At 49.0% G+C, this 21,639-nt stretch overlaps 1 pseudogene; it reads left to right on the plus strand.

Moving 5' to 3' along the window:
- The first annotated feature begins 1,660 nt into the window (after positions 1-1,660).
- LOC117062870 lies at positions 1,661-9,792 on the plus strand (annotated as a pseudogene).
- The last annotated feature ends 11,847 nt before the right edge of the window (positions 9,793-21,639 follow it).

Below are 21,639 nucleotides of genomic sequence, written 5' to 3' on the forward strand. Positions count from 1 at the left end.
AAACATCCAAATTCACTCTGGGTGCGCCTCATTGAGCCCCAGCCTGGGAGGACCCACGCCGCCCTGCCCCTCCCGCAGCTCTAAGGCTGGCCTCACCTGGGGATTAGGACATTGGGTTCCAGTCCCTGCTCTGCCAGTGACTTGCTCTGTGCCCTTGAGCGAGGGCTCAGGGCCCACCCCACATTTTGTGGTCTAGCTTTATATGAGACTTTCCAGGGGAGCACAAGAATCCCTGCCTTTGGGAGGTTGCTGGAGTTGCCTTTTAATGGGTTTTCCTCAACCCTAAACGGCTTAGCAAGTTTAGGGCCTTCAGCTGGGCGAGGCAGAACGTTCCAGCCCAGGCAGCCACAGGGTGGCCCCACCAGCCCGGGAGTAAGGACACCTGCGATTCACAGAGCGCGACGAGGCTCCGCCCTGCGAGCCAGCCCCGCTCACTTCCTGTCGGCCCCGTCGCTTCCCGGGTAGGCGGGCGAGGGAGGGTCCCGAGCTCCGCCCAGCTCCGCGGGCGCAGGGCCCACGGGACCCGGAGCTTGGGAGCCCGCGGGAGGGAGCTGAAGGGCCGGGTCCGTGGGAGGTGAAGGCAGGGGAAATGTGTGTCTGCATTTTTTAATTTGCAGGGGATATTTTCCGCCCCTTTTGTCCCCTAAGCCTCTGCTCTTTGGATGAAAAGTTGGCTTTACTACCCTCTCTCTCCTTCCCGCACGCACACACCTTGGAGGCGTCATACCAGGCGGTGACCGCAGAGGAAGCATCCAGGGCCACAATTCTTGCCTTGTCAGCTTCTCCCGCCAAGCCCGCAGAAAGCTCCCGGTTCATCAGAACAGCAACATTAAAGGAAGGCCCAATTTATCTATGGAAAAATCTGCACTGGCCTTCCTCTTGCAGCCCCAACCATTTTCACTTTGGGTGAAAGTAGCCGCTTTGGGTCTTACTGTTGGTTGTACAGTTGCTGTCAATGTGCCCACCATTTTGTACTCAGCTTAAAATTGTTTATTTATTTATGTATTAATTTATTTAGAGGCAGTCTCGTTCTGTCACCCAGGCTGGAGTGCAGTGGGGCATGATCTCTGTTCACTACAACCTCCACCTCCTGGGCTCAAATGATTCTCCCATCTCAGCCTCCTGAATAGCTGGGATTAAAGACGTGTGCCACCATGTTCGACTAATTTTTGTATTTTTAGTAGAGACGGGGTTTCGCCATGTTGGCCAGGCTTGTCTTGAACTCTTGACTCCAGTGATCTGCCCACCTCGGCCTCCCAAAGTGCTGGGGTTACAGGCGTGAGCCATCATGCCTGGCCAAAAAAATTTTTTTAATGTATCAGCAACATCTTTTCATGTTTCTCTTTACAATTCTTTTTTTCTTTTTTGAGACAGGGTCTTAACTTTGTCACCCAGACAGTCATAGCTCATTGCAGCCTCCACCTCCCTGGGCTCAGGGGATCCATCTCAGCCTCCCAAGTAGCTGGGACCACAGGTGCTTTATAATCTTTACACATCTCATTGTAGCCAATTTCTTAGAGTTGATGCACCACAATGTGTTTAACCAAATTTTTCTCTTCTTGGACATTTAGATTTTGTTCAGGTTTAGCACCAGCTGTGATGAGTATCTTCAAGTCTCTGCTTCCTGCTGTGGAATTGTTGCCACAGGACACATTCCCAGATGGGATTACTCAGTCAGAGGAAGTGGACATTGAGTGGCTTTCAACAGACAGGCTGTATTCCTCTCATGGTGTCCGTGCAGGTACCACCAGCAATGTATACACATACAGGAAGCGCCGGCTTCCCTGTAGTCTTGTTGCCATGGCGTGTTGGGGTCTCTAAGACCACCCTGGGTTTGATGATTGGCTAGGAAAACTCGCAGGACTCAGCATACAGTGATACTTGAGGCTATGATGTATTACAACAGGACATGAAGCAAAATCAGCAAAGGAAAAAGGCACATGGGTCAAGTCCAGAGGAAAGGGAGTGTGAGGGTTCAAGACCCTGTCACACGCTGGACGCACTCACTTCCCCCAGCAGTGTGTTGGGACAACACGTGTGGAATGTCATCTGTCAGGGACACTCACTAGAGATTTGGCACCGAGGATTTTACTGCAGGCTAGTCACAAAGGCACCCTCTGCCTAGCATGTACTGAAATTCGGGACTCCCAGTACAAAGACATAAACCACAGTGTTTACACAGTTTAGGGGCAGTGAACTATTCTTATCAGGGAAGGGCCGGAACACTCCCCAGGTCCAATTTCCCAGATACCAACCAAGGGCCAACCTTGCAAGCAGTCCTTGCTAAAGATAACATTGCTATAATTTGTCTTTCTTTCATTCTTCTTTTGAGGGTAAATCATGTCGGTATAAAATAATGAGACGGGCCATCCCAAGGTTCATTCACTGTCAAGGCTGGAGGTTGATGCCAGCTGTCGGCTGTGACCTCAGGTGGGTCTGGCGGCCAGCTGGGGCCCCTCCGTGTGGCTTGGGCCTCTCTCCAGTGTGAAGTGGCTGTGTTTCAAGGATGAGGAACTGACAAAGAGGGAGCCAGGTGGCAGCTGTGTCACCTTTTCTATCCTAACCACAGAAGCCACCCTGTGCCACTTCTACCACCTTCTGTTTATTAGAAACGAGTACAAATACTGGCCCATATTCAAAGGGAGGAGAATTAAACTCCACTTTTGATGGGAGAAGGATCAAATACTTTGTAGAGGTTATTTAAAACCATCACAAACAGATTTGGCATGTTTAGGCATTTATTCTACAAAAAAAAAAAAGATACAAATGTGCAAAGTTACTTGAGACTATTTTCTGCAGTATTATTTGTGTTAGTAAAACAAACAAACAAACAAACAAAACGGGAAACAATCTAAATGTCCATCAAGGGCCAGGTGCAGTGGCTCATGCCTGTGATCCCAGTACTTTGGGAAGCCGAGGCGGGTGGATTATCTGAGGTCAGGAGTTCGAGACCAGCCTGGCCAACATGGTGAAACCCCACCTCTACTAAAAGTACAAAAAATTAGCCGAGCATGGTGGTGCATGCCTGTAGTCCCAGCTGCTCGGGAGGCTGAGGCAGGAGAATTGCTTGAACCCTGGAGGCAGAGGTTACAGTAAGCTGAGATCGTGCCATTGCACTCCAGCCTGGGCAGCAGAGCAAGACTCCATCTCACACACACACACACACCAAAAAAAAAAAAAAAAAAGTCCATCAATAGGTGATGGGTTATGTTACTTGTGGTATCTTTACTATACTTATTACTTGTAAAGATGTCATCTATATAATGTTAAACAAAACAAACATGATAAAACAACAATAACAAAACGTGTTGCCAAGTGGTATATGCAGTCTGATTCTGGTGTTGTTATTATGAGTTGAATGCATGGGAAAAGTCTGAATGGACGTGCTTCCTCCTGTGTCTACTGCATATCTTTAGGGGAGTAGGCCGGAATGCAGTGGCATGATCATGGCTCCCTGCAGCCTCCAACTCCTGGGCTCAGCAATCCTCCCACCTCAGCCTCCCAAGTAGCTAGGACTACAGGCATGCGCCACCATGCCTGGGTAGTTTTTGTATTTTCTTGTAGAGACAGGGTCTCACCGTGTTGCCCAGGCTGGTCTCAAACTCTTGGGCTCAAGCAATCTGCCCGCCTTGGCTTCCCAGGGTGCTAGGATAATAGGTGTGAGCCACTGCACGTGCTCAATCATGTTAACGCCTAAGACATGACTGTCAGGGGTAGTGGAAAGAGCACAGAATTGAGAATCCAGAGATCTGGGTTCTAGTCTGTCTAGGCTCCGACCCTACCTTCCTGGGCTTTGTTTTATTTTATTTTATTTTTTTGAGACAGGCTCTCCCTCTGTCATCCAGGCTGGAGTGGAGTGGCACCATCACAACTGACTGTAGCCTCTCGTGTCCCATGATTTTCCCACCTCAGTGCTCTGAGTAACTGGGACCACAGGTGTGTGCCACCACACCCAGCTAATTTTATTTATTTTGCTGTGACAATGGGGTCTCACTATGTTGCCCAGGCTGGTCTCAAACTCCTGGGCTCAAGTGATCCACACTCCTTGGCCACCCAAAGTACTGGCATTACGGGCATCAGCCACCATGGCCGGCCTGGGCCCATTGGTAAGGATTATTCAGCAGTAAAGATAGTAAATGTGTGACAGTCTCTCTCGGATTATGTATTCGTTTGCCAGAGCTGCCCTAACACAATGCCACGAACTGGGTGGCTAAACAAGGGAAATACAGCATCTCACAGTGCTGGAGGTCAGAGGTCTAAGAAGAGGGGTTGGTGGGGTTCATTCCTTCTGCGGCAGTGAGGGAGAATCTGTGCCAGGCCCCTTACCTCGCTTTTGGGGCCTTCCTGGCAATCTTTGATGTTCCTTGGTGTGCAGAAGCATTACCGTAATCTCTGCCATCATCTTCACATGGTGTTGTTTCTTCGTGTGTCTCTGTCTAAATTTCTCCTTTTTTATGAGGTCACATTCATACTGGATCTCAGCACACCCTACTCCAGTATGACCTCATCTGAACTCCTCACATCGACAATGACCCTGGTTCCAAATAAGGTCACCTTCTGGGGTCTGGGGATTAGGACTTAAATGCAAATTTCAAGAAGCACAATTCAACCAATCACAGATGATACAGATTTGAATCCCTTCTGGGATCTACTAAGGGATGCAACTGACCTTATATGGCCGGGCGTGGTGGCTCACGCCTGTAACTCCAGCCCTTTGGGAGGCCGAGGCAAGTAGATCACCTCAGGAGTTCCAGACCAGCCTGGCCAACATGGCAAAACCACGTCTCTACTAAAAATATAAAAGTTAGCCAGGCGTGGTGGCACGAGTCTGTGATCCCAGCTACTTGGGAGGCTGAGGCAGGAGAATCACTTGAAACCGGGAGGTGGAGGTTGAAGTGAGCTGAGATCACGCCAGTGCACTCCAGGCTGAGTGACAGAGTGAGACTCCATCTCAAAAAAAAAAAACAAAAAAAGAAGAACCAACCTTGTATTCAGCCCCCACTGTACATCAGGCATTATTTCCAGTCCTCACCTCATCTCATTCGGTGAACAGTATTAGCTCCATTTTATGGATGAGAAAACAAAGGCTTCAAGAGGCTGAGTGTCTTGTTCAGGGACACAGGCAATAAGTGGCAGGCCTGGCATGGAATTCACGCATACGACTTCTAAATTGTGTGCTTTATTCAAACTGCAGAGCTGGGGCTTGACTAATACTTGACCACGCCTAAGTTTTTTTTCCCCAGGAACCTCCTTGATAATTTTCATTAAATAGACCTTACATTTTCAATCCAGTCAAGCCTCTGGGAGATAAGTTAGAAATTCCCTGATGGATAATGACATTAAAAACAGCAACTGTGTACACTGCTTTAAAAGTACGCTTTCGTGCATTTCTCTTGTGAAATATTGTGATGGCCTTGTGAGGTGGAGCTGATCACATGTGGATTTAGGGGCAGAAACTGGAAGACCACGACCCACCTAGACCACACAGGCAAGAAATGGACCCCCAGGACCAGAATCCCTTCTGACTATAGTTCCTGGTCTCTTCTTGAGTTGTTATTTACAGAGGAAAAGCATCTCACATAAACAGTTTTACTTCGGTTATCAAAAAGGTACTCAATGATCTATATTTCAAAGACTCTAGATTCATGGGAGTTGGGGAAATTTTAAGCATTCGGAACGTATTCTGGAGCATGTCTTTATGTTCTTTATTTTGTAACCTCCCATGGGTGGGCAGCCGAATGCGTTTTGGGAGAAAGCAGGTCTCGTGGATAATATTTCTGAAGATCGGAGCAGGTTGTGTCCAAGTCCATGTTGGCCATGACTGCAGAACGCCCCAGAGGCAGCAGGGGGCACCCTGGAGCTTTGTATCCTCCCTCAGGCCCGCGGCATCTCCCCTGGCTCCACCATCCCCAGGTGCCGAGAAGCCGGGTGTCTCAGGTCGGAGGCACGCTGGTTCGCTATGGCCGTTTCTGATCAAACACAGAACAAATGGATTGTCCAGATACGGTGTCTGTGAAAGGAGCCCAGCTGTGGGCCTGGGGAGGCAGGTGCCCTGGCAGGGGTGACATTCTTAACCCACAGGGAGGGCCCAGAAGGGACGCAGGAGGTCCCCTGCCATGCAGCATGCGGGGGTCTTGGAGGTGGGCAGCCGCTGTTTACCCGTGAGCGTGGAGGAGCATCAGCGCTTGAACAGTGGAAGCAGCATTTACAGGTGAACACCAGCTCGGCAAGGGCCGGGGGCCCAAGGCTATGGTGTCCCGAGCCTCCCAGCTCCCACTCCGGCCTCCAGTGGCCATGGAATTGCTAATTATGAGGGCAAGAGCTTCTCCCAGCAAGTCAAGGGGACGCTATGTGCTGCGATCATGGGTCCAGCCGCCTTGCATTTGGCCTTCCAAGCCCCTCTCTGAGCCCCACGACTTACCCACACCTGCTGGCCCGTGCAGGGTGGACCTAGCCTGCGTCAGTCAGGCCTCACTCCAGAGCCAGGCTTGGTGCAAACTCCCAGCTGAGCTCACACGCTGGCTGCGGTCTGTGATACTTCCCTGGTGGTCTCTGACCGGCCGTATGGCCCCCCTCTGGAACCCAGGCTGCACGCTTGAGGAGCTGGGGGCAGTCAGGCAGAGTCAGCCTCTGGTTGCCAGCATGGGGTGTCAGGCAGGGGTAATCCATGGGGGAGCCTGGGGAGAGAGGGTGGGGGTGTGGCACTGGTCTCAGGCTGGGGGAAGGAATTCACACCTGCATGGCTGAGGCTGGTGCCACCCCCTCTGATCACCGGGAGGTCAGCCTCTCCTTCCCCAGGCTCAATTTGCACCCCCAGCCTGTATGGTTGGCACTGTCTCCCGTGGGGAGCCCCTGCCTGGCTCAGGAGAGACTCTGGTCCAGAGCCCACCTTTGGAGCTGCCCTGGCCTGCTGAGGCAGGAGCTGCCCCTGGCCTGGGCCTGACCCTCCGGGGAGGCTACAGTAGCCAGGAGAAGGCCGGTCAGAAAGGCCATCTGCCTGCAGGGGTTTCTAGCCAGCAGGCCAGGGGAAGGAAGCTGTCAGGCATCCTGCGGAGAAGGCCAGGGTTGCAGACAGGGGTGGCAGTCAGCTCCATGGAGCTCTGGGACCCAGGTGTGTGGCAGGGCCAGGAGCACGTTCTGCTGCTTTTCCAGACCCGACTCCAGCTCATTTCCTTGAGAGACCCTTTCACCCATCCCGGCCTGCATTCGCCTGTGTCCTCCTTTCCAGCAGCAGCTTTGTGGCTGTGCCTATTCTGGGCCCTCCGAGTTCTAGGTTGAGGGTGAGGATTGGATGAGTTGATCCACACAAGGCTCCTAGCACAGTGCCTGGCACATGATTACATAGACATGAAGGCATAATAGGTGTGTGACCCTGTCCTCAATGTGAGTGCCACAGTAGGGTGCAGAGTGGCAGCCCTGCCGGGCAGGATCGCAGGGTGTGAGTGACAGGGCTTCCTCATCTCCCTAATAGGGAGAGAGGCTCACTGAATAGTAAGTTGGCTGCATCTTTTCTGTCTGAGCCTCTCAGGGAAGCTTCCTAGAGGGATAAAGGCTTGAGCTTGAACTTGGAGGAGTTTGCAGGTGGCTGGATTGGGGTGGGGGTGGGGTGGGGGTACCAGCATGCCAGGCAGGGGGAGCAGCATGGGCGAAGGTATGGAGATGGGGGAGGGATCTGGATGGGGTACCCGTGGCTGGAGCACAGGGCGTGTGTGGGCGGGAAGCAGGTGAAGAGAGGAAGAGCTCAGGGGCTTCTGGGGACTTCTGGAGGGGACCCACCGTGGAAGCAGGCCAATGGCTGGCAGGGCTAGGTGGTGCAGGTGCCCCTCATGGATTTGGTCGAAGTGGGCACACATGCTTATGTCAGAGGCATGTAAACCAGAGCAACTCCATCTTGAGTAGGAGCTGGGTAAAATGAGGCTGAGACCTACCGGGCTGCATTCCCAGACGGTGAAGACATTCTTAGACACGGGATGAGATACGAGGTCGGCGCAAGATACAGGTCGTAAAGACCTTGCTGATAAAACAGGTTGCAGTAAAGAAGCCGCCAAAACCCACCAAAACCTAGATGGGCGTGAGCGTGACCTCTGGTCATCCTTGCTGCAACACTCCCACCAGCGCCATGACAGTTTACAAATGCCACAGCTATGTCAGGAAGTTACCTATATGGTCTAAAAAGGGTAGGCATGAATAATCCACCCCTTGTTTAGCATATCATCAAGAAATAACCAGAAAAATGTGCAACCAGCAGCCCTTGGGGCTGTTCTGTCTATGGAGTAGTCATTCTTTATTCCTTTCCTTTCCTAATAAACTTGATTTCACTTTACGGACTCACTCAACCTGAATTCTTTCTTGCGTGAGATCCAAGAAGCCTCTCCTGGGGTCTGGATCGGGACCCCTTTCCTGTAACACTTACAGCTCTGTACACCTTGAGGGTCTTGGAGGGAGGGTGGAGACAGCCCAGGGCTGAGGGCACCCCCTCCGTCAGGGGTAAGGCTGATGCCGGAAGCCTCAGTCTCTGCCCCACCCACCAAGGCGGAAGGCTGGCCCCTAAGGAGGAGTGGTGCCCCGGGGTCCTAACGGAGCAGCAGGCGCTCCTCAAGAGTGGTGGGAGGTGGAGGTTGGTTGGGGTCAGGGTGAGAAGTGGGTGCCTGGCTGGGTGAGCATCCTCAGATCTATGGGACTGGCTCCTGCAGACCTCTGTGGCCCCTGCTTCATCACCCTGACCTGCCCCTGTGCTGAGACAGGATGGATGAGAGGGTGGGGCCAGAGGCTCTGCAAACTGTGAAGGGCTGTGCTCACCCCTCCTTGAGGTTGTTCATGCGCAGTTCAGCTGTGCTTCTTCCTGGGGAGAAAGTCTTCGAAAGCTCAGGGAAAAGGCAGATCAGAAATGTGGAAGTGCCTGGGGAGGGAGCCACTCAGAAGATGATAGTCCACACCGTCCAAGCAATCCACACAACAGTCCCCCGAGAGCAATCAAGGCTGGAGGAGGGGGTGCTACAGGCCCCTGAGACTGGGGAAGGGGAGGAGACATGTTGAAAGGGGACAAGAAGGGACTTTTGGGGGTTGCGGGCATCTCATTTGTTTGTTAAGCCATTTCCTTATCACACCAGCCCATAAGGTAGGTCATATTTCTATCATACCTGTTGGAAAAGGAAGGCTCAGAGAGGGTGAGCAACCTGCTAGGGTCACACAGCAAACCTGGCATTTGAACTCAGGGCTCTGACTCATGGAAATCCCTCCACAGCAACAGAAAAGATCACAGAGAGGCTGGGGCCAAAGTCAGATTCTGCCTAGCTCCCAGGTGGCCTATGGCCAGCCCTGCCATGATTTCTTCTAAGGCTGTTAGTCTTTGAAGAATAGCAAAGCCCAGGAGTGAGTTCATCTGCTACGACGAAGTGAGCTGTTTCTGAGACGCACTTCTGGGAGGTTTGACATCGCTGTCACAGAAGGGACTGAGCAGAAACTGCTGCAACAAATACATCTTGTTTGAGAGTGAACTGGGGCTGTGGCTGGGTGAGCTCGGAGGCCCTTCAGGTCTGGGGTTCCTTCATTCCAAGTCTCTTTCCTTTTACGGGCCTCAGTTTCCTCCTCATGAGAGGTGGAGCAGTGGTTCCCAAACATGACATTGGAAGTATGTTAAAATGCAGATTCCTGGGCTCCACTCTGAAGCTCTTCCAGCAGCCACCTTCCCAGCTGACCAGACCCTTGGGAAGGCATCACCTCAAGACCCCTGCACCCCTCCTCCAGAGTTCTGGGATTAAGCTAAGTCCTGGGAAGGCAGGACGGGCCTAGGCCTCCCACCTCCCTTTGCTGTAGGGTCGGTCCTGTCTCGGCTCCCTCAACCCCTAGTTCCTGTCCATGTCTTTTGAGACAGCTTTTCTGTCTCAGGTCCTCACTTCCTGCCGCCTGGGCAGCAGAGTATGTTTTCTTCAACAGCACCCTCCCTAAGAGACTCTTCAAATCATTTGTTTGTCATGATGCATGGTAGTTAAATGAAATAACAGAGGCAATGAGGCACCCACTCAGAGGCCAGCACCTGGTGCACCTTTGACAAGTGGCACTTTCATCTCGAGGACAGTTGGGAGGAGCTTGCATGGATGAGTGGGGACGTGGGTGTGCTGACATGCAGGCGCTGTCTGGCAGCAGGTTAGATTAGAGGTGGAGGGGGCACAGATGTATGGACAATTAAACTGGGACTCAGGGACACTCTGCCCCAGGACTGGGCAGGCGAGTGCTCTGGGAGGTGATGGTGTTGACCTGACCAGGGACCCATGCCCTTTCACCCCTTTGTTGTTGTTGTTGTTGTGTTGAGACGGAGTTTTGCTCTGTTGCCCAGGCTGGAGGGCAATGGCTCGATCTCGGCTCACTGCAACCTCTGCCTCCCGGGTTCAAGTGATATTCCTGCCTCAGCCTCCCGAGTAGCTGGGATTACAGGCATACACTACCAAGCCCAGCTAACTTTTGTATTTTTAATAGAGACAGGGTTTCACCATGTTGGTCAGGCTTGGTCTTGAACTCCTGACCTCAGATGATCCTCCCGCTTTGGCCTCCCAAAGTGCTGGGATTACAGGTGTGAGCCACCGTGTCTGGCCTCTTTTTTTTTTTTTTTTTTTTTTTTGAGACAGGGCCTCAAGCTTTGTTGCCCAGGCTGGAGTGCAGTGGTGTGATCATGGCTCACTGTAGCCTCAACCTCCTGGGATCAAGTGATCCTCCCACCTCAGCCTCCCAAGTAGCTGGGACTATAAGTGTGCACCACCATGCCCAGTTACTTTTTTGATTTTTGTAGAGATGAGGTCTCCCTTTGTTGCCCAGGCTGTTCTCAAACTCCTGGGTGCAAGTGATCTTCCCATCCTCAGCCTCCCGAAGTTCTGGGATTACAGGTGTGAGCCACCTTGCCTGGCCACCGTTTGTTCTTCTTACAACTCATGGAGAAGACAATTCTAATACTTTAGCTCATCCCAGTCACCACGTCATGGCTTTAGCAATGTTGGGAATCGGATGTACCCATGTCCTGCTGTTATAATGTTGACGGTGGTAATAGGTACACATCTTGCGTACCTCTTTAACCACTCAAATGCTTTATTTCATTGACTCCTGACAACAACCAAATGACACGGTGAGATGGTTAATTTTATGCATCACCTTGACTGGGCCAAGGGTGCCATATTTGGTGGAGTGTTACCTGGATGTGTCTCTGAGGGCATTGCTGAGTGAGGTCCGCATTTGAGCAGGTGGGCCGAGCGAGGCAGGTGGCCCTCCCTGATGGGCGTGGGCTGCATCCAGTCAGTTGAAGTCTATGTGGATCTCTTTTGAAGACCCAGATAGAACAAAAAATCTGGCATGAAAGGGCTCCTCCTGCCTGACTGCTGGAGCTGGGACACTGTCCTTTTCCTGCCTTTGGACTGAGACTACAACATCGATTCCTCTTGGGCCTGTAGCCTGCTGGCTTTCAGACTGGCACTTAGCATTTGGAGATCCGTAGGCTCTAACTCAGACCGGAGCTGTCTGTCGGCTTCCCTGGGTCTTTAGCTTGCTGACTGCCCGTCTTGGGACTTAGCCTCCATAATTGCATGAACAACTCCTCAGAATAAATCTCTCTCTCTCTGTCCTATTGGTTGCGTTTCTCTGGAGAACCTTGACTAATACAGACAGATGAGTGCTCTTGGCTCTATTTTGCAGATGAGGAAACTGAAGTTCAGAGAGGTCAGATGGTGGGGTGGGAAGTCACCCTCAGACTCAGTGCACACCCAACCTCCTGAGCCCTTGGCCACTGATACGGTTTGGCTGTGTCCCCACCCAAATCTCAACTTCAATTATATCTCCCAGAATTCCCATGTGTTGTGGGAGGGACGTAGGAGGAGGTAATTGAACCATGGGGGCCAGTCTTTCCTGTGCTATTCTTGTGATAGTGAATAAGTCTCATGAGATCTGATGGGCTTATCAGGGGTTTCTGCTTTTGCTTCTTCCTCATTTTCTCTTGTTGCTGCCATGTAAGCAGTGCCTTTCACCTTACGGCATGATTCTGAGGCCTCTCCAGCCATGTGGAACTGTAAGTCCAATTAACCTCTTTTTCTTCCCAGTCTCGTGTATGTCTTTATCAGCAGTGTGAAAACAGACCAATAGGCCAGGCGCAGTGGCTCACGCCTGTAACCCCAGCACTTTGGGAGGCTGAGGCAGGTGGATCACCTGAGGTCAGGAGTTCGAGACCATCCTGGCTAACATGGTGAAACCCTGTCTCTACTAAAAATATAAACAATTAGCCAGGCGTGGTGGCGGACGCCTGTAATCCCAGCTACTCGGAAGGCTGAGGCAGGAGAATCGCTTGAACCCAGGAGGCAGAGGTTGCAGTGAGCTGAGATTATGCCACTGCACTCTGGCCTGGGCAACAAGAGTGAAACTCCATCTCAAAAACAAACAAACAAAAAACTATGTACTGATCCAGCCACTGTGCCCATGATCCTACTGGATCTGGGCCTGTGCAGCCTCTGCGATTTCCCGGGGAGGTGCCTGGGCCCTATTCCTTGACACATGAGGAGCAGATGCCAAGGGCCACAGTGAACGCCGTCACCCCTGAGGACCAGGGTCAGGAGCTGGGGAAGGAGGAAAGGACTCAAGGGCATCCCATCCTTGGTTTTCAGAGCAGCTGAGGCTCTGAGGGCATGGAGAGCTGTCTGTGTTCTCATGTCTAGTGGGTGATGAGGCTGGACAGAGCTCAGACTCTGACTTCAAAGTCTGCTTGGCAGGTGAAGGGACCGAGGTATTAACACTGCTGAGTGATTTCATGCTACTGTCTCATTTGTCTATATTGTATCTTTTGAAGTGCAGATGATTCTACCCCAGTTTGAAGAAAGAGTCTTGGAGAACTTAGGTGACTTGCCAAAGATCTCCAGGCTGGAAAGTTGTGCAGCTTGGAATCAGTCTGACAACAAATGATTTTAGGGCTCAGGTTTTTCTTCCACTCTTCACTCTTTCCAAGTGGGCATCTTCTATTTGTTTCTAAACAAGGGAGGCAGGGAAGCCTTGTTAAAAGAAAATATCCAACAGTGATTTTGAGGAGGAAGTAGTATTTGACATGAATGACTGGGTATACAAGGGTTAGCTTCGGGGCTGCTACAACAATATGGGTAGAAAAATACGTTATTTACTGATGGATTAGTCACCATTGCCTGCTGATTATATTGCCAATATTAGCCTTGTTTTGATTACTGCAAAGGCCAATAGCTGCCTCCTACGACATGCTGATCCTACACATTGGTGGGGAATCTGTAAATGAGGGGGTGTCCCTGGGAGACCCCACAAACCTAGCTTGGCCCTGGTGGTGCCCCTTAAGATGTTGCAGTTACACAGTTGAAGGAGGATGGCTGCTCCAGAGTTATCAGCTCAAATCATGTGTTTTAATTACGAGTCCCTGCTCTTGTTAGAGGGATTAGTGCCTATCTGGAATGAAATGTGTTTGCATTTACAAGTCTTACAAGTTCTCCTGGGATCAAGTGTACTGGAATGGGATGCCTCTTGCATTTTGCATTAGGACTGAAATTCACTTAGTGATTACATAAGCAGAAAGGTGGTAAACTACGATGATTAAGAGCAAGCACTTAGGAGTCAGACCCACAAAGAAAGCTGGCTCTTCCCCTCCCAGCACTCAGAATCCTGACAGTGCTTTGCTTGCTGAGGGCAGTGTCTGCAGGTGGTTGTAGAGTGAGCACAGGCTCTTTGTGGGCTCCATTTCTTTATGGCTTTCGCTAAGTTTCAGTCCTACTCCCTCGGAAGAAGGATAATAACAATAGATAATGATGATAATAGTCTCCCCATAGGGTTATGGCAAACATGAAACACCTTGAATTGTGTGTAAAGTTCTTTGCAAACTGCACGGCATCTAGTAAGAATAATGCTGGTTAATATGATGATGACGCAGCCCACAAGACAAAATAGCCCCCAGGAGCATCCCTGTAATCCTCAGCACTGGGTCTGCTTGGCTTGCCGTAGCAAGGGGGAACACACCTGCTGAGGCTTCCAGGACGTGGCCTTGTGCTGGGCGAGTCTAAGGAGGAGCGTTGGTCATTCTTGCAGCTGCAGCATGGTCCTGCTGGGTTTCTCTGTTCTGTTGGCTTCAGCTGTGTCCCATTGGAAACCTTGTTTATCTCGTTTGCCTGCAGCTTGGCTCATTATCTCTCCTCTCCTCTCTTCTCCTCTCCCCTCCTCTCCCCTCCTCTCCTCTCCTCCCCTCCCCTCCCCTCCCCTCCCCTCCCCTCTCCCCTCCCCTCCCCTCTCCCCTCCCCTCCCCTCCCCTCCCTCTTTCTTTCTTTTTCTCTCTCTCTTTCTTTCCTTCTTTCTTTCCCTCCCTCCCTCCCTCCCTCCCTCCCTTCCTTCCTTCTTTCCTTCCTTCTTCTTTCTTTTCTCTTTTCTTTTCTTCTCTCTCTCTCTCTTTCTTTCTTTCTGACAGGGTCTCACTCTGTTGCCCAGGCTGGAGTGCAGTGACACAATCTTGGTTCACTGAAACCTCTGCCTCCTGGGTCCAGGCGATTCTCCTGCCTCAGCCTCCTGAGTAGCTGGGACTGCAGGCGTGCGCCACCACATCTTGCTGATTTTTGTATTTTTGGTAGAGACGGGGTTTTACCATGTTGGCCAGGCTGGTCTCAAAATCCTGACCTCAAGTGATCTGCCCACCTTGGCCTCCCAGAGTGCTGGGATTACAGGTGTGATCCATTGCGCCTGGCCTCAGCATGGCTAATTTTCACTGTCTCAGTTATATAGGTCTTCGCTATCAAAGCACTGGATATTATTTATTTATTTATTTATTTTGAGATGGAGTCTCGCTCTGTCTCCCAGGCTGGAGTGCAGTGGCCAGATCTTGGCTCACTACAACCTCTGCCTCCCGGGTTCAAGCGATTCTCTTGCCTCAGCCTCCCGAGTAGCTGGGACTACAGGCGTCCGCCACCACTCCCGGCTATGTTTTGTATTTTTAGTAGAGACGGGGTTTCACCATATTGACCTGGCTGGTCTCGAACTCCTGACCTTGTGATCCGCCCGCCTTGGCCTCCCAAAGTGCTGGGATTACAGGCTTGAGCCACCGTGCCCGGCCTGGATATCATTTATTATTAAAAATATTTTATTTTATTTTTTTTTTTTTTTGAGAAGGAGTCTCGCTCTGTCTCCCAGGCTGGAGTGCAGTGGCCGGATCTCAGCTCACTACAAGCTCCACCTCCCGGGTTTACGCCATTCTCCTGCCTCAGCCTCCCGAGTAGCTGGGACTACAGGCACCCGCCATCTCGCCCGGCTGGTTTTTTGTATTTTTTAGTAGAGATGGGGTTTCACCGTGTTAGCCAGGATGGTCTCGATCTCCTGACCTCGTGATCCGCCCGTCTTGGCCTCCCAAAGTGCTGGGATTACAGGCTTGAGCCACCGTGCCCGGCCTGGATATCATTTATTATTAAAAAATATTTTAAAAATAATAAACAGAAGTTTGTAAAAAATTTTGTGAGAAAATTTAATGAGTCCTACCCTTTCAACAAATTTGTAAGTGTACAATCAGTATTGTCAACTGCAGGCATAATGTTAGATGGCAGATCTCCAGAATTTGTTCATCTTGTGTAATGGAAACTTCATATCCGTTGAACAGCAATTCCCCATTTCCCTGTTCGTCCAGCCCCTGACAACCACTATTCTGTGCTCTGCTTTTCTGAGTTTGACTATTTTAGGTACTTAGTGCAAGTGGGATCAGTATGTGTCCTTCTGTGACTGGCTTATTTCACTTAGCATAATGTCTGCCAAGTTCAGGCATGTTGTAGCAAATGGCAGGATTTGCTTTTTTTAAAAGGCTGAGTAATATTCCATTGTGTGTATGCACGACAGTTTTTCTACCCATATACATATATATATATATATATATATTTTTTTTTTTTTTTTGAGACAGAGTCTTGCTCTTTCGCCCAGGCTGGAGTGCAATGGCGTGAGCTCAGCTCACTGCAACCTCCACCTCCTGGGTTCAAGTGATTCCCCTGCCTTAGCCTCCCAAGTAGCTGGGATTACAGGCATGCACCACCACGCCCGGCTAATTTTTTATTTTTAGTAGAGACAGGGTTTCACCATGTTGGCCAGGCTGGTCTCGAACTCCTGACCTCAGGCCCACCTCAGCCTCCCAGAGTGCTGGTATTACAGGCATCAGCTACCGCGCTCAGTCCCCATTCATTTGTTAAAGGGCATTTCCACAACTTGGCTATTATGAAAAATGCTACAGTGAGCATGGGAGGGCAATATCTCTGTGAGATACTGGTTTCAACTCTTTTGAATAAACATCCAAAAGTGGATTTGCTGGATCATATGGTAGTTCTATTTATAATTTTTTGAGGAGCCCCCATACTGCTCCCCATAATGGCATTCCCACCAACCGTGTACAGGGCTCTAATATCTCTGCACCCTTGCTAATACTTGTTATCTTTTATTTACTTTTTGGTAATAGCCATTCTAACAGGTGTAAGGCTACTGATCTCATGGTGATTTTTGTTTGCATTTCCCTAATGATTAGTGATGTTGAGCATCTTTTCATATAACTGTTGGCCGTTTGTCTGTCTTCTCTGGAGAAATGTCTATTCAAATCCTTTGCTCATTTTTAAATTGGGGTAGTCATTAAGACCTCCTTACATAATTTGGACATTAATCCCTTATCAGATATATGGCTTGCAAATATTTTCTCCCATTCCATAGGCTGCGTTTTCACCCGATTACTTCCTTTGCTATGCAGAAGAATGGAACTAGACACCTTTCTTATACCATGCACAAAAATCAACTCAAAATCTATTGAAGATTTAAATGTAAGACCTGAAACTGTAAAACTTCTAGAAGAAAACGTAGAAGAAAAGCTTTATGACATTGCTCTTGGCAATGATTTTTTGCACATGACCCCAAAAGCACAGGTAATAAAAGCAAAAGTAAACAGGTGGGACAAAAGCCTTGGGTCTCATTTAAGCCAACACAAGATCATCCCAAGAGAAAGGAAATTAAATTTTCTCACAGCCTCATGATTGTGCCTTCCTCTCCCTGTGCTCCAGCTTCTCCAGGCTGCTTCCCGCTCCCACCTTTGAGCATGCTCGAGCCTCTCCAGGCTGCTCCCCTCTCCCACCTTTGGGCCTACAGGAGCCTGGAACTCTGATCTGTTGTGGCTCTGGTCATTCAGGTCCCAGTTCAAACCATCCTTTTTAATGGCTTTCTAATAACCAGGCCTCCATCTAGCTTTCTGGGTCTCATTCCTCTGTTTTCTTCATAGCATTTAAAAGTCTCCAATTATCTTGTTCATTCTCTGTTTCTTGCAGTAGAGTAAAAGGCCATTGGTGCATCTCCACCTAGAATGGCTCCTGGCATCTGGTAGGTGCTCTGTAAACAGCTGTGGAAGAAAGGAAGGAAGGAAGGGAAAAGAAAGGAAGGAAGGAAGGGGAAAGGAAGGAAGGAAGAAGAAAGAAGGGGAGAAAGGATGGAGGGAGGGAGGGGAGAAGGAAGGGAGGATGGAAGAAAGGAAGGAAGAAGGGGAGGAAGGAAGGAGGAGATGTGGGAAGGAAGGAAGGAGGGAAGGAGGGAAGGAAAGAAGGGAGGGAAGGAGGGAAGGAAAGAAGAGAGGGAGGGAGGAAGGAAAGAGGAAGGAGGGAAGGAAGGAAGGAAGAGAGGGAGAAAGGAAGGAAGGAGGGAAGGAAGGAAGAAGGGAAGGAAGGGAGGAAGGAAGAAGGGAAGGAAGGAAGAAGGAAGGAAGGAGGGAAGGAAGAAGGAAGGAAGAAGAAGGGGAGGGAGGAAGGAAGGAAGAAAAGAAGGAGGGAGGGAAGGAAGAAAGAAAGGAAGGAAGAAGAGAAGGAAGGAAGAAGGAGAGGAAGGAAGAAGGAGAGGAAGGAAGAAAGAAGGAAGGAAGGAAAGAAGGAAGGAAGAAGGAAGGGAGGAAAGGAGGGAGAGAACATCCCCACACATGATCCTTCCCTGTTGATCCTTGCATTCTAGGGAGTTGGAAGGGAGCTAGAGGTCAGGACCAGCATTCCCCTAGCAGCAACGCTCCCTCCTGCAGCATCCTCACTGTACTTCTTTCCTTCCTTCCTTGCCGTCCATTCGTCCTTCCTTGCCATCCTTCCTTCCTCGCTGTCCCTCCCTCCCTCCCTCCCTCCCTCCCTTCCTTCCTTCCTTCCTTCCTCGCTGTACTTTTGCTGCACTGTTTTCATCACTTCATGTCATGCCAGTGCTCTCCCTTTGGAATGCTTTTCTTAGACAGGAAGAGACACACCACCCTGAGCCTCACTGAGTGGCCTCAACTCTGGCCCTTAGAACCACTGAGAACAAGACCCTTCACTCATGATAGCCCTCCAAGTAATTGAGGATGTCTCTTAGCACCCTAAGGAGGCAGCTTTTCTCCAAGATGAGGCCTCATCTCTTTCAACTTTCCTCCCATGACATGGCTTCTGGATGTCTTGCCTTCAACCTTTTATATCAGGAGCCCTAGGAACACTGAAGAATTTCAAGGATGTCCTTTAGGGTGTCTGTGAAACCCTTGATACCGGTGGTGTGTTCCCTGCAGGTGTGCAGTTTGGGGGTGGGGACAGACTGTAGGATTCAAAGGACCCTTGACCTCAAGTGGTCCAGAAGCCCTTCTCCCTCTATCCTGTCTTCCGGGAGCCGTGTGCCATCTATCCTGCTGTCTGCCAGGAGCTGAGCGCCATCTAGCTTGTCTTCCAGGAACCCCGCGCCATCTAACTTGTCTTCCTGGAGCCTTGCTCTATCTAGTCTGTGTTCTTGGCCAGAATCGCTCCACCTAGCCTGTCTCCTAGGAGTCCGGCTGTATTTAGCCTGTTCTCCAGGCCACGCCTGCCCTCTGCAGCACACAGTGGGTATTTTTCTCCTTCATAATTACCGCCTACTCTAGGTAGCACTTTCTGATTTGATGACTCACTTTCACATTTGGCATCTCACTGAGTGCTCATGATTCTGTTCATTCAGGGTGTCTAATTCTGCTTCTGTGAACAAAGAAACAGGGTCCTGAAAGGGTGTGTTTTCTATATTTTGAGGCTGTTTTTTGATGTAGCAGCTTCATGACTGTTATACCTTCTGCTGTTCCTCTCATCATTACACAGTAAGTTTGTTGTCTTATAAAGCACAAGTTTTTTTTTGTTTTTCCTGTTAATATATTTACACAGCTTTTCTTTTGAAAAATATTCGTGTGCTATATTTTTTTCCCATCAGCTTATTTTAAATCTGAATCCTTAGTTTTAGTTATGTTTCTTGTAAGCAGCATAAGGCTGTCCTCAAAAAACTCAGCCAGACAACTTATGTCATTTAACTAGTAATTGTTTTCATTTATATTTATTATGATTACTGATTCCTTAAATATTTCCCCACAATCTTATTTTGTACTTCCTGTTTACCCTGCTTTTTGAAAATTCCATTTCCTCTTGCTGTTATTATTATTATTTTGAGATGGAGTCTTGTTCTGTTGCCCAGGCTGCAGTGATTATTATTATTATTTTGAGATGGAGTCTTGTTCTGTTGCCCAGGCTGGATGCAGTGGTGCGATCTCGGCTCACTGCAACCTCCACTTCCCACCTCCAGCAATTCTCCTGTCTCAACCTTCTAAGTAGCTGGGACTACAAGGACATGCCACCATGCCTGGCTAATTTTTGTATTTTTAGTAGAGATGGGTTTCACCATACTGGTCAGGCTGGTCTCGAACTCCTGACCTCAGGTGATCCACCTGTGTTGACCTCCCAAAGTGCTGGGATTACAGGTGTAAGCCACGGTGCCTGGCTCTTGCTATTATTTTGAAAGTTATAAACTGTATTTCTCTTTCTTATCGCTTTGAAGATTGCCAATTTTTTAGTGGTGTTTGAAAATTCCAATGTATGTACTTAATTTCTGCAATTCTACAATTTTTCTATCCTTCTCCCATTTTGTCTGAAATACCAAAATTTTAGAATGCTTTTACTATAATCACCTTATCCAACTTTGCATGTTACTTTTGACCAATATTTTAGTTTCACGTTGTTTTTATTATGCCTTAAGTTAGTTATGTGTTTTTTCTAGTCAGTGATTTTTTCTTTTAAACTTTATCGGTATATTTTTTACCCCTTTCTTTGCTCATCTCAGGCCCTCCTTCTTGGTTCGATTTTCTTCTTTTTGAAGCACTTTCTCAAGAAACTTTTTAAATGAAGATCTCTTAATAAATTCATTTAGTTTCTTTTTGCCTGTAAATATCTTTATTTTCCCATCATTCCTGAATGATAATTTCAGTAGACAGGCAGTAGTCCCACTTTGACAATAATTTTGACTTAGTACTTTGAAAGCAATATTCCTTTGTATTCTGGTTTCTGATGCCCCCGTGAGAAGTCCAGCTATCTGCCTGCTATGCAGTGTTCTGAAGGGGTCTGTCCTTTCTGGTGGATTTTCAGTGTGTGCCTTTGTCTTTGGTCCATCGTAGTTTCATTGTGGTGGGTTCAGGTGTGGGATCATGCTTTAGGCTGAGTTCCTGAGTCTGAGGATCAGCCCTGGGCATATGGGCTCTCCTTCACTTCTTCTGTTTTTTTCCTTCCCAGACCATCACATGTATGCATGTCGGTCCTTCACCTTTTCTTTGTTTCTCTGTCTCTTTCTTTCTTTTTTTTTTTTGAGACAGAGTTTCGCTCTGTTGCCAGGTTGGAGTGCAGTGGCATGATCTCAGCTCACTGCAACCTCTGCCTCCCAGGTTCAAGCGATTCTCCTGCCTCAGCCTCCCAAGTAACGAGGATTACAGGTGCCCGCCACCATGCCCAGCTAATTTTTGTATTTTTAGTAGAGACAGGGTTTCACTATGTTGGCCAGGCGGGTCTTGATCTCTTGACCTTTTGATCCACCCATCCCGGCCTTCCAAAGTGCAGGGATGACAGGCGTGAGCCACCGTGCCCGGCCTCTTTGTTTCTCTTAACTTGCTTTCATATTTGTTCCAAGTCTTTGTCTCTCCATGACTCATCCTGCGTATTCTTTAGATAGATCATTCAGTTTAGTAATTTGTTTCCTCACATCTATTGATCTAACTTGTGCTTTAACTTTAACACCTTGAATTTTAATTTTTAAGTGTGTGTATTTATTTTTTCTTTAGAGCCACGGTCTCACTATGCCACCCAGGGTGGAGTGCAGCGGCTATTCACAGGGGCTACTAGAGAACACTACAGCCTCGAACTTCTGGGCTCAAGCAATCCTCCTACCTCAGCCTCCTGAGTAGCTGGGACTACAGGCACCTGCCACTGTGCCCAACTTAAATTTTTTATTTCTAAAAATTTTAATTGTTTTCCTCTCTTACTTACTTTGTCTTTGTCTTCTGTGTCTTGTCTGCATTTTTGAGAATGTCTTTAAACATCTTAAACATTCTTATTTGTATTTTGTACCCCAAAATTCCATTGCCTGGAAGCCCTATGACTGATTCCAAGTAACTCGTGCTCATGACGGGTTCCTCTGTGGACTGTGGGCCAGACTTCCTGGGTTTGAATCTCAAATCTTCTTTGCTGTGTGTTCTTGAGTAAGTTAATTATCCGCTCTGTGCCTTCATTCTCTCCTATTCCTAATCCAGGAATATGAATGATTTTAATAAACAATAATGAGAATAAAACCACCTACCATTAGAAGAATGTGTGAAGATTAAGT

This window comes from Trachypithecus francoisi, unplaced genomic scaffold (assembly GCF_009764315.1).
Source record: "Trachypithecus francoisi isolate TF-2019V2 unplaced genomic scaffold, Tfra_2.0 Lachesis_group17, whole genome shotgun sequence".
Lineage (NCBI taxonomy): Eukaryota > Metazoa > Chordata > Mammalia > Primates > Cercopithecidae > Trachypithecus > Trachypithecus francoisi.